This window comes from Gastrolobium bilobum, unplaced genomic scaffold (genome assembly GCF_033153095.1).
Source record: "Gastrolobium bilobum isolate Gb01-03AN ecotype WA unplaced genomic scaffold, APGP_CSIRO_Gbil_v1 utg125065, whole genome shotgun sequence".
Taxonomy (NCBI): Eukaryota; Viridiplantae; Streptophyta; class Magnoliopsida; order Fabales; family Fabaceae; genus Gastrolobium; species Gastrolobium bilobum.
Window position 1 is genome coordinate 50,868 of NW_026896801.1, and position 12,725 is coordinate 63,592.

The 12,725-nt window shown below is 42.7% G+C and overlaps 1 non-coding gene across 1 annotated transcript; it reads left to right on the top strand.

The window, feature by feature from the left end:
* The first annotated feature begins 3,954 nt into the window (after positions 1–3,954).
* LOC133302063 (small nucleolar RNA R71) lies at positions 3,955–4,061 on the top strand. Its single transcript, XR_009750286.1, has one exon. It is a non-coding gene; the product is annotated as a small nucleolar RNA R71 (small nucleolar RNA).
* The last annotated feature ends 8,664 nt before the right edge of the window (positions 4,062–12,725 follow it).

The following is a 12,725-nucleotide window of genomic DNA, read 5'->3' on the forward strand; positions in this document are numbered from 1 at the left end:
CATTTCTCAGCATCCTTCAGTAGATCACTGATTATCGCAATGAGGTAGTTGATGGTGGATCTCATCATTGTCCTGCCAGTACAAATGTGGACAATATGTCCTTCCGCATCCAATAGCCTCATTTCCAACTCATAAATTCTCCCCTCCAAAAATGTTCTAAAAGCTATGAGGGCTTCTTTGGTTTCTTTTCGTTCCTCAGAATGTTTGAGGAGGAGTTTATTCAGTAGGAGTTCAGCCTTGTGGTTATGCAGGGAGTTGGAGAGTATCAGGGAGTCAGATGCCCTTCTGATTTCACCCTTGACAGCCTGTAATGTTGATGCATGAGAAGCAGCACTGGTGTCCTGAATGGTTGCTTTGATGGTGCTGAGTTGCTGTTCTCTCTCTTCCTTCTGTTGTTCTTGGAATGTGTTGAAAGAAGAAGAGAGTTGATCCAATATGTCCCTTAGAGCCTTAAGCTCATCATTGGTGCTTGTCATTTCAATATGAGGAACAGATTGCTTTGCTGGAAGCAGCTTTTCTATCCTCTTCCCTAACATTTCAAAAATTTCAGCAATCCCAATTTGTGACTTCTTCTTTGTTGGAAGGGAAATTGCTGGAATGGAGGAGTAGGATATCTGTTTGCTTTGCTGGCTGCTGCCAACAACAGGAGGTTCTTCAGGTGTTTGTATGGGAACATCCTCTGGTGGTTTTGATGATGAGGGGGCTGCTTCAGTGTGCTCCTCCATCAGTATAGGAACTGTTATCCCTTCTTTTTCTGCTAAAGCCCTAGCGAAAGCCTCGTCCCCAGAAGTATCGGGACGGATAACAGGGTAAGAGAGGGGACCTCCCAGACTGATTTTCCTGGGACCAGATGGATTTTTCTTCTTCTTAGGGGTTCCCCAAGAATCCCCTTTCCTCTGTCAGTTTTATTTTGTGGCTGAGCTTCTTGCTCAGCCACTGGTGTTTCTGCAACAAGTGCTGCTTCCATTTCCTTTGTCCCCTCTCCTCGTTGTTGCCTAGGAGAGGGTTGTGGTGTGATAGGTGCTGGTGAAGAGTGAGCAGGTGGTGGGGACGGAACGTCAGAGAAAGTAGTGGCAGAGCTGCTTCGGAACGTCTCCTTAGCAGCTGGTGTAGATTTTGACGTTCTCCCATCCTTCAGTCTCTTTGATAAAGGCTCATTGTCGTCATTTCCCTCCTATTTGTCAGAGAGGGTGATGGGTTTTTCAGAGGATGCTCCCTCTGACTTCTTGGTGCTGCTGAAGGTTCTCTTCAGCCTTTTACTTGAACATTCCCTTTTTCTTGGGAGAGCTTTGGCAGGGGATTTCTTTTTGCCCTGTTTGCTTTCAGTAGCAACAGGGGCATCCTTTTTCACCTTGGTGGGAGGGAGAACAGTTCTTCTTGCCTGAACGTAGGCAGAAGTGGTGGATTAAGAAGGAGTGGCCTTGGAGGTTTTCTTCTGAGGGGCCACAGGGCTCTCCTCATCATCATCACTGGTGGCAGTGCGTCTGAATGCTTCAGGAACTGGCGCAACTGTCTCAATGTATGTGCTTTTTAGACCATTCCAGGTCTTGCCATCGATGACAGATGCCACCTTCATTATGTCACCCTCGTGAGCTTCCACACCAGCTCTTAGGTAGAGCTTTGTGATTAGGCAGGGAAGGCAGACAGTGGTCTTCCTCATCTATCTTTTCAAACTGTCATAAATAAGAGGTACTGCATCAAAAGGAATGTTCTTCATGATGCAGTAGATTTGGACTTGGAAGGCCCACTTGACAGTGGCCTCATGAGTGGAGGGGTTGGGGTTGGAGTTGGCAAACAATGCCCAGAATCTGGCCTCATCCTTCATGCTGCCTTTGTAGATGGACCCTTTGGTGTAGGTGGGGTTCCTAATGGCTATTGTCTCCTTCACGTCCCCCAGAAATTTGGACACATCCTTGTTGTCTATGTACTCCTGGTATGGACAGTTGGGAACGGTGGGTAGGTAGAGTACCTTTTTGACAGCAGTGGGGGAGAATGACACTTGCTTTCCCCTCACTGTGTCCACATCAGTGGTGTCCTCTTCAGGAAGCCTCCTTGTTTGATACAAAAATTCACCCACTATCGAGACATTCATCTCTCGTTCATCAGTGGCAAACCGAAGCCACTTGAGGCTGGTCAGGGCCTTTTGCACGAAGGAGGGTAGAGGGATTTTATCCTTCATGTCTATGTTTCTTTCTGGGTATAGGTGGATAATGGGTTCAGTGAGTTAAGGCTCTTGGTCACGGCTGGCTACATGAATCACTTTTACTGAGAGTTTGGTCATTTTTGGCAAAGAGGAGGTTAGGGAAACAATGTAGAAGAAGGACAACAATTTCTAAGTTAAATGGGAAGTAGTAAAACTTGAAGGAAGAAAGGGTTGAGTTTAAATAGATAACAGGAGGAAGGAAATAGAGAGGTTTCTGGGACGTGGAGGTTGAGGAGAGGGAGTGGAAGAGGTAGTGGAATGTGAATGTTACAGAACGAAGGGTCAGGGTTAGTGGTCTGTAACTGGTGATGATGATTGTAAGGATATGGAATGATTTGAAACGTGGGAGAGAGGGAAAGATAAAAAGGGGTCAGTTGTCTTAATGGGTGAGGAGACGGTTGCTTTTTCAGGGCATGTTTTCAAGATTTGCAATAAATACAAATTTGATATGGCTGCGTACCTTTGTGAGTGACTCAGCAGGGACAGGTGTCCCAGTCACTCTTATCTCTTAACCCAGGGAATGTTCCCTTTGTCTTTTCTTAAATAAATAAAAATAAAAATAAAATGTAATAAAGAAGCTGACTAATTGAATGTAAATCTAATCTAATAAGGGGATAGGGAATGTAAAGCATATCACATAACTAATCACTATTTACTACAATTTATAACAACTTTTCAAAAGTATATATATATTTAAATATATAATTTTTTTTTGAAAGAAGGAAAATTGGGATTATGTGGTTAGTGAACCACCCTAAAACTACATTCCTGGAACGGAACGTACATTATTTGGACTTTGGAGTGGAACATCAGATGTTCCCTCTTTTTGGGAGCTATGTGGTTAAGGTTAACCACCCCAAAACTTTGCTCTTTGTTAGAGAGCAAATGTATCTACTGGGTTGCCTCCCAGTTAGCGCTTAGTTTAATGTCTTTAGCTAGACATGGCACTTACCTTTCAGGTCTCTGGAGAAGTTGTTGAGGGAACTTCAGTGTCCCTTGGTAATGATCCTGATGTTCTGGTATTCAGGTTGGCAGCTATCTGTCCCAGGTGGGACTCAATGCTCCTAACCACTGCATCATTCCTGGTGACATATTCTTTGACATAGTTTTCCAGGGTGTTAATGCGTTGGTCATCTCTGTGGAACGGAACGTAATTGTTTCTTCTTTGTTGTTCAAATGTTCCACTGCTGCTACCTTGCTGGTACTGCTGCTGCTGAGTGTTGAATGGTCTTTGGTTCATGGGTGGCCTCCATTGGGGATTATGGTTATGATCTTTTGTGATAGTTCCTCCAGGATTTGAATTGGTGTTGCGTCCTGCTTGCTGATTGTCTCTGGTGAAGTTCCTATTTCCAAAGTTCTCTGCATAACACACCAATGCAGTAGATGGGCAGTCTGTTGAATCATGAAGGTCACCACAGGCTGAGCATGGTTCAGTTTCAGCTGCTGTGAATTGCAAGACTTTCATCCTTGGTGCTGCTTGATCAGCTTTCAGGTTCTTCACCTCCTTCATGAGTGAGGCTAGCTGGGCTTCCATGGCAGTTTGTTTGTCTAGTTCTAGCATGCCAGGCTTCCTTACTGGCCTCACCCTGTCTATTGGCCATTGGAGACATCTTTCTGCAGTGCCTTCTATGATTTCATACCTGGATTCAAGCGTTCCTGTAAAAAAATATCATCCTGCAGCAAAAACTAAACGTGATTGAGAAGTATGGTCAAGTCCTTTATAAAATGATTGTAACACTCCCCAACTTTCTACCCCATGGTTTGGACATTTTCTGATGATGTCCTTGTATCTCTCCCAAGCTTCATAGAGATTTTCTCCATAAAACATCCTGAAGTTAGAGAGCTCTTCTCTCACATCAGCTTGGCGAGACATAGGGAGAAACCTCTCTATAAATTTGTTAAAGAGTTCCTCCCACGAGTGTATTGATCCAGGGGTGAGGGTTTTCATCTATGTTTTTGCTTTTAAGCCCAAGGAGTGAGGAAATAACCTCATTCTCATACTTTCCTCTGTCACACCCCTAGCTCTAAAATTATCACAGATATCTTGGAATGTTGTGAGGTGTGTGTAAGGATCTTCTGCAGGGAGTCTATTGAAGACTCCAGCTTCCCTAATCATGTGAAACATGATGGTTTCAGTTCAACATTAGGTGCTACAGGAGGGATGATCACTCCCCTCTCTGGTCTGTTCCTGAAAGAAGTAGCCAAAGTTCTAAAGTTTTGTTCAGGAGGAATATCTTCATTATTATTGTGAAAGGTACGTTTTGGCTCAGGATCAAAGAAAAACTCAAGTATTTCAGTGGAGTGGTCAGAATCTGTTTCAGACTCTTCACTGGTGCGCCATTTTGCAGCTCCTCTTCTGTTTTCCCAAGCACGGTGCGCCAAGCCTGGTGCAAAGTGCGTGGGCGATAAAATTTGAGTGTTTTCTGATGCGAATTAGCCAAAAAGGAGGCCCAATTGGAGAACACTTGAAAGTAGGTTTCCCAAAACCTAATAAAAGGATCTGAAACAGAAGAAGGAAGAACTTTTGGACAATCAAGAAGAGAAAAACAACAAAGAGAGTGGAGATTCCTTGGAGCTTCTTGGAGATTCAAGGATTCGATCATCAAGACGGAAGAGCTTCATCTTCCTTTTCTCTTTTAGGTTCTAAATGCTATTTTCTTTTACTCTTATTTTGTCAGACATGAACATGTCTGGCTAGTTCTATAATTGTGGTAAGGGTCACAACCCTTGATGTGAACCCCTTGTAGTTTGGTTGAAATTTATGTTTATCTATTTTAATCGAATTTATCTTTTCTTGTTCTTCATTCTATAATTCTATTGGAACTAATCAATCTAGTAGGATAGCGAGGGTTAGGGTTTTCAATAGGGATGTTGGAATTCTAATTCCTGACAAAGAATAAGATAATTGTTCATGTACACACTAGGAATAGGCTACATGAACCGCAAACGTTAAAGATTCATTGATTCTAAGGGTTAACTTGAAAAAGGATTTCTAAGGGATTAGGATTCTAATAGAATTAATAAGGTTAAAGTCACTAAGGGATTAGGGCTTAACTAATCATATAAAAGATGATGAATTCTTTGATCAATTGAATAGGTAAACGTAAACATAATCCAAGTTGCAAGGTTGGGATCGAAAAGGTGTTTGTTTCTCTTTACCGCAATATATTCTCAAATATTTTCTCTGTCTTTATTCCGTTGTTCTTGAATTTCTTAAAGAACCTTCGAATGATTTACAATTTACTGAATTGTTCTCATTATTTCACAAACCATAATTGTCGTTAAACCATTTTTATTAATCCATCAAGAAAGGAATAGTTATAATAAATTCAGTGCCTCAATCCTCGTGGAGACGATACTCTACTCATCATTTTATTACTTGGTACGATCGGTACACTTGCCGATTTTATGCAACAAGTTTTTGGCACCGTTGTCGGGGATTGACTACGCCAAGTTATTTATAACTTTTGATTTTCTTGACTGGATTTTATGTTACTAATCTGTTTGCTTTAGTTTATGCGTGGTACAGTTGATCCTGAGACGTTGATCTACGATCCAGAGATAGAAAAGACTGCAAAAAGATTAAGACAACTTACCAAGCAGAAGAGGCAAGCAGAAACTTCTACTTCACAGTTTGAAGCAGAAACTTCTACTCCACAGTTTGAAGTAGAAACAGAGATGACAGCTCAAGATCCACCAACAGTTGAGTTTATGGAATCAATTTTGGCCTCGCATTTCACAAGGCCAAACTCGAGCATTGTCAAGCCACCAATTGTTGCCAATAACTATGACATCCAGCCAGCACTAATCACGCTGGTGGAAAAAACCCAGTTTTGGTGGGGAAGACTATAAAGATCCTCACGACTTCATAGACAGATTTTTAAGAATCTGTGATACAACTAAACACAACGGAGTAACAAATGATGCGATCAGACTCCGATTATTCCCGTTTGCTTTGATCGGGAGAGCTCTCAAATGGTTAGATCGACAGGCTCCTAACAGTATCCGCACATGGGATGAGTTAGCAGCCAAATTCTTTGCTGAGCACTTTTCCATGGAAAAGTACAATAAGTTGGTGAATGAAATCACCAATTTTACTCAACAACCAGAAGAGACCTTTTGTGCAACCTGGACCTGATTCCAGGAGTTGATCAGAAAATGCCCGCAATATGACTTGTCGGAGGGAAAGAAAGTCAGAGTCTTCTATAATGGGATGACACCAGAATGCAGAATGGTTGTCAATGGTGCAGCCGGTGGAACCATAGGGAAGAAGACAACAGCTGAGACCTTGGAGCTAATTGATTATATGGCAAGGAATGAAAATGCATCCATGAATGCCCAACCTGTTCAGTCCAAGAAAGGAATCTTACAATTGGGGAGCAATGATGCATCACTGGCTGAGCAAAAAGTAATCTCTCAGCAGCTAGCCAGTCTGAACGCCAAGCTGGACAAAATGCAGATCTCAACATCTAAAGTTAATGTATTTAACTGTGAGTACTGCAAGGAGCCGCATGATACTAATGAATGCCCTACACTCAATGAAGCTGAACCATTCCAGGTCAATGGAGTGTGGTATGATCCAAGGCCACCACAGAATACCCAAAGTTACCAGAGGAATCAGAATGGCAGCCAAGGGAGCAATTTTCAGAGGAGAAATCAAGGGGGATGCTTGGATTATAAATCCAAAAATTACCTGCAACCTCCTCCTCCTCCACATAAAGAGCCATCAGAGTTGGAGAAAGCTATGATACAGCTTTCTAAGACCACAAATGATCACATGCAGACTACTGATGCCTTTATAAATGAGACAAGAGCCTACCACAAGAACCAAGATGCTTCCATCCGGAACTTGGAGAACCAGATAGGCCACTTGTCTAGGCAGTTAGCTGAAAGAACCTAAGGGCAGTTTCCTGGAGATACTATTGTGAATCCATAGGCAGACTGCAAGTCCATTGTAACTAGGAGTGGGATTGTGATCACTCCTCAAGATAAGCCAAATTTGATTCAGCATAAGAAGGTTAATGAACCATTAATTGAGCCAGAGCATGAAAAAGAAGTGGAAACACCTTCAAGTGAGAAAGAAGAGCCTGCAAGGCAAGAAAAAGAAGAGCACCTCCAAAGCAATTGATGGATTATTCTCGCTTTGAGAAACCTCCTTATCCTATGAAGCTCAAGCAGCAAGCACAGAAGCAACAGTATGCCATGTTTTTAGATATGTTTAAAAAGTTGCAAATTAATATTCCTTTTGCTGAAGCTTTAACTAATATGCCTAACTATGCTAAATTCATGAAAGATTTATTGTCTAGAAAGCATAAGTTGCAGGATTGTGAGACAGTAGCACTTACTGAGGAGTGCAGTGCCATTATACAGAAGAAGTTTACACCAAAGCTTCGAGATCCGGGAAGTTTCAACATCCCAATTGTGATAGGAAACACCAATGTTGGCCGGGCACTATGTGATCTTGGAGCAAGCATCAATCTGATGCCATTGTCAATATGCAAATCATTGGGAATTTTTGAGTTGAAGCCAACCATGGTCTCTCTACAGCTTGCTGACCGTTCTTTGAGGAGGCATAATGGAATCATAGAAGATGTTCTTGTTAAAGTTGACAAGTTCATCTTCCCTGCTGATTTTATTGTGCTAGACATGGAGGAAGAAAGTGAAATACCCCTTATGTTGGGTAGACCGTTCTTGGCCACAGCTCGAGCCATGATTGATATGGAATAAGGGAAGCTCGAGCTGAGGATGAATGATGAGAAAATAACCATCAATGTTTTTGATGCTATGAAGAACACATCTGATCAGAATGATTGCTTCAGACTTGAAGTGTTTGAAGAAGTGTTCAAAGAGGAAGAGCTTGATAATCAAGAGCTTAGAGAAGAGTTGAATTCTCAAGATGAAGCTACTCCAAAAGAAGAGCGAGATGTTGTGTTTGAAGTGCTAGAAAAGAAAAAAGATGACTTAGTTACTTTGGCACCAAAAATAGAATTGAAGGAGTTACCTGAGACTCTGAAATACGCTTTCTTGGGAGATGAAGAGCAATATCCTGTCATCATAAATAAAGCGTTGTTTACAGATGAAGAAGAAAAGCTGTTAGAAGTGCTCAAGGAGGACAAAACAGCCATTGGGTGGTCTATTTCTGACTTGAAGGGCATCAACCCTTCTTTTTGTACTCACAAGATTCTCATGGAAGAAAATGCCAAACCAGTAAGACAGCCTCAGAGGAGACTAAACCCCACCATGAAGGAAGTAGTCCACAAGGAAGTGATGAAGCTCATGGATACTGGGATGATTTTCCCAATTTCTGACACTGCATTGGTGGTCCAGTACAGACAGCTCCAATGAAAGGGGGAGTGACTGTTGTGAGAAATGAGCAGAATGAGTTAATTCCCACCAGGACCATTACTGGGTGGAGGATGTGTGTGGACTACAGGAGATTGACAAGGAAGGATCATTTTCCCCTTCTTTTCATTGATCAAATGCTAGAAAGGTTAGCCGGGGATGATTTTTATTGCTTCCTAGATGGTTATTCCGGCTATAATCAGATTCCGGTGGCACCAGAGGATCAAGAGAAAATTGCTTTTACATGCCCATTTGGAGTTTTTGCCTACAGAAGAATGCCATTCGGCCTTTGCAATGCACCCGCGACATTTCAAACGTGTATGCTTTCTATCTTCTCTGGTATGGTAGAAAAATGTTTAGAGGTATTTATGGATGATTTTTCTGTCTTTGGTTCTTGCTTTGATTCATGCTTAGTTAATTTAGCTAAAGTTTTGAAAAGATGTCAAGAAACTAATCTGGTTTTAAATTGGGAAAAATGTCATTTTATGGTGCGAGATGGTATAGAGTTAGGCCACAAAATTTCTAAAAGAGGCATTGAGGTTGATAAGGCAAAGTTGATGTTGATTGAAAAACTTCCCCCTCCCGTTAATGCTAATGGTGTGCGAAGTTTCTTAGGCCATGCAGGTTTTTATTGAAGATTCATCAAGGATTTTTCAAAGATTGCAAAGCTTCTTAGCCAGCTGTTGGTGAAGGAAAATGAGTTCCTTTTTTATGAAGCTTGCCTTAATGCATTCAATGTGTTGAAGGAAAAGCTTACCACGGTGCCTGTTCTGACGGCGCCAGATTGGAGTCTTCCGTTCGAACTCATGCGTGATGCGAGCGCATACGCAATGGGAGCAGTCCTTGGTCAGCGTAAGAAACTCATGCGTGATGCGAGCGCATACGCAATGGGAGCAGTCCTTGGTCAGCGTAAGAATAAGTTGTTGCATGTTATTTATTATGCTAGCGAGGTCTTTAATGAGGCACAGGCCAACTATGCCACTACTGAAAAAGAGAGCAGTAGTTTATGCTTTAGATAAATTTAGATCTTATTTGATAGGTTCTAAAGTTATTGTATTTACTGACCATGCTGCTCTTAAGTATTTGATGACCAAGCAGGATGCAAAGTCGCGTTTGCTGCATTGGATGCTCTTGTTTCAAGAGTTTGATTTGGAAATCAAAGACAAAGCGGGAGTGGAGAATAAAGTTGCTGATCACTTATCTAGGATTCAAGATAAGAACTTACAAGAAGGACCTGAAATTGAGGTCAATGAATCTTTTCCTGATGAGCAAGTAATGGCAGTATTTATGCATCCATGGTTTGCAAACTTTGCAAATTACAAAGCTGCTAGCTCAATGCCTGAAGATCTCACTTGGCAGCAGAAAAAGAAATTCCTTCATGATACAAGGAAGTACCACTGGGATAACCCGTTTCTTTATTTTCAATGTGTTGATGGTGTTATTCGCAGGTGTGTAGCTGAATTCGAGATGCCGAATATTCTGTGGCATTGTCATGCATCTGACTATGGAGGACATTTTGGAGGCAACAGAACTGCACAGAAGGTGTTGCAAAGTGGGTATTACTGGCCTACAATTTTCAAGGATGCACGAGAGTGTGTAGAGAAGTGTGATAAGTGCCAGCGGACGGGAAATATATCCCGCAAGGATGAGATGCCCCTCAACTGCATACTGGAGGTGGAATTATTTGATGTTTGGGGGATTGACTTTATGGGACCATTCCCTAAGTCATATTCTAACCAATACAACCTGGTTGCTGTGGACTACGTGTCCAAGTGGGTAGAAGCGGTTGCTTTGCCAACAAATGATGCCAAAGTAGTGGTCACTTTCTTGCGGAAGAACATTTTCACCCTCTTTGGAGTTTCTCGTGCGATCATCAGTGATGGTGGCATTCACTTCTGCAATAAGCAGTTTGAGAGCTTGCTTACAAAGTATGGCATCACTCACAAAGTGGCTACACCATACCATCCTCAGACCAGCGGACAAGTTGAAATCTCCAACAGAGAGCTGAAGAGGATTCTGGAGAAGACAGTGGGCAACTCAAGGAAGGACTGGGCTAAGAAACTGGATGATGCACTCTGGGCATACCGGACTGCTTTCAAAACACCAATAGGTATGTCACCATTCCAACTGGTGTATGGTAAGTCTTGTCATCTTCCTGTAGAACTAGAGCATAGAGCTTTGTGGGCTATTAAATTTTTAAATTTTGAACCATCAAAAGCTAATGATAAGAGACTGCTACAATTAAATGAGTTAGATGAGTTTAGGTTAGCAGCTTATGAGAATGCCAGGATTTACAAAGAGAAGACAAAAAAATGGCATGACAAGAAGATTCAGCCAAAAGATTTTGAGCCGGGACAACATGTATTACTATACAACTCTCGACTGAGGTTGTTTCCAGGTAAGCTTAAGTCTCGCTGGTCTGGTCCTTTTGTTGTTAAGAAGGTATTTCCATATGGTACAGTTGAGATTTCCCCTCTAAACATTGAAAGACCCTTCAAGGTCAATGGGTGTCGATTGAAGATCTATCATGGCGGAGAAATATATAGGGACACAAGTTCTGTTCCTTTACTTTCTCTAGAGACTTAAAGAGTCCGTGTCAGGCTCGTGACGTTAAACAAGCGCTGGTTGGGAGGCAACCCAATAAATTTTGAGTCCTTTTCTTCTTTAATTATGTTGAGTCATTTAATTTGTTAAGTTTTGATCCATTTATGAATAGGAAATTGGTGACAGACCTGTGACTTAGCGCACCGCGCGCTAAGTCGGCGCACACCTCGCCCAGGCGACGCACTGCACGCCAGTCTCGGCGCCCACTGCGCCCAGTCGGCGTATTTTGCGCCAGCATCGGCGCCCACCGCGCCTAGGCGGCGTACATAGCGCGAGAAGTGGCGCAACCAGCACCCGGACGACGAGTCGCCCCTGTTTGGAGGCACACGGTGCGCACTGACCCGCGCACGGAGCGCGAGATCGGAAGAAAATCGCCGGCCAACCTCACGCCCATCCCGCGCACTTAGCGCCGCCTCCGGCGCGGACCGCGTCGCCTGGGTTCCGGCGTCGCACAGCCGGCGCACCGCGCGCCGAGGCTGGCGCACCCCGTGCGGACTGGGATCTCGCAGATCTGCAGCCGACGCACCCCGCGCCGTGTCCAGCGCACCAAGCGCGAGGTGGCGATTTTCCTCTTTAGGACAGACTTTACTCAAGTCCTTATTAGTACCGGGTTAGCTAGCCACGTTACATATTCTATTTCTCTAATAAAATCGGCTTCTAACAACTCCTTTGTCTTTTCTTCAATCGCCTTCCACCTTTATGGGCAAAATCTTCTCTTTTCTGGGCAACCAACTTCGAACTGGGCATCACTGACAATCGATGACATTATAAAGCCGGAGCTATCCTCGGCATATCAGAAGGTTTCCAAGCAAATAAATCTGCATTCTTTCTCAGAAACTCCTATAATTCCTTTGCTACCTCCTGATTCAACTCAGAGCCCACTCTAGTAGTTTGCTCTAGTAATGGTCCGAGTTGAAACTCCACCATCATTCTGGCGGGTTTCGGTCTTTCCCCTTTACTTTCCACCCGAGGATCTAATCCTACTACCATCACTCATGGTTCTTCCTTTTCTTCTTTCTTACCCGCCTTCTCCTTCTCTTTATTTACTTGACTTCTTTCTTGTTGAACTTCTGTCTCTACCTTTCCTTTTTCTTTCTTGTTTTCTTGTGGAATCCTCATACTTATATTATAACAACTCCGAGCAACCACCTGATCCTCCCTCACTGTAGCTATGTTCCCATCCTTGGCTACGAATTTCATGGCCAACTGATCTATAGACAAAGATATTTTAAACTTCTTCATAAACAGCCTGCCTAGAATAACATTATATGCATACCGTAAATCCACAACTGCAAATGACAAAGTTACTGTCTTATCTATAGGCGCTTTGCCTAGTGTTAATCTCAACGGCATATATCACAATGGCTTAATTTTATCTCCAATGAAAGCCAATTAATCAGCTCCACACAGCTCCAATTAATCACAATCTAAATCTAGCTGCCTGAATACATCCTAAAATATGATATCTACCAGCTCCCACGATCTACCAACATTCTATCAACACGATAGTTTGCTAATAGTCTTAAAATGACCAATAGATCATCATGATTGTGACGGGGCTTCTCCCAGGTCCAAG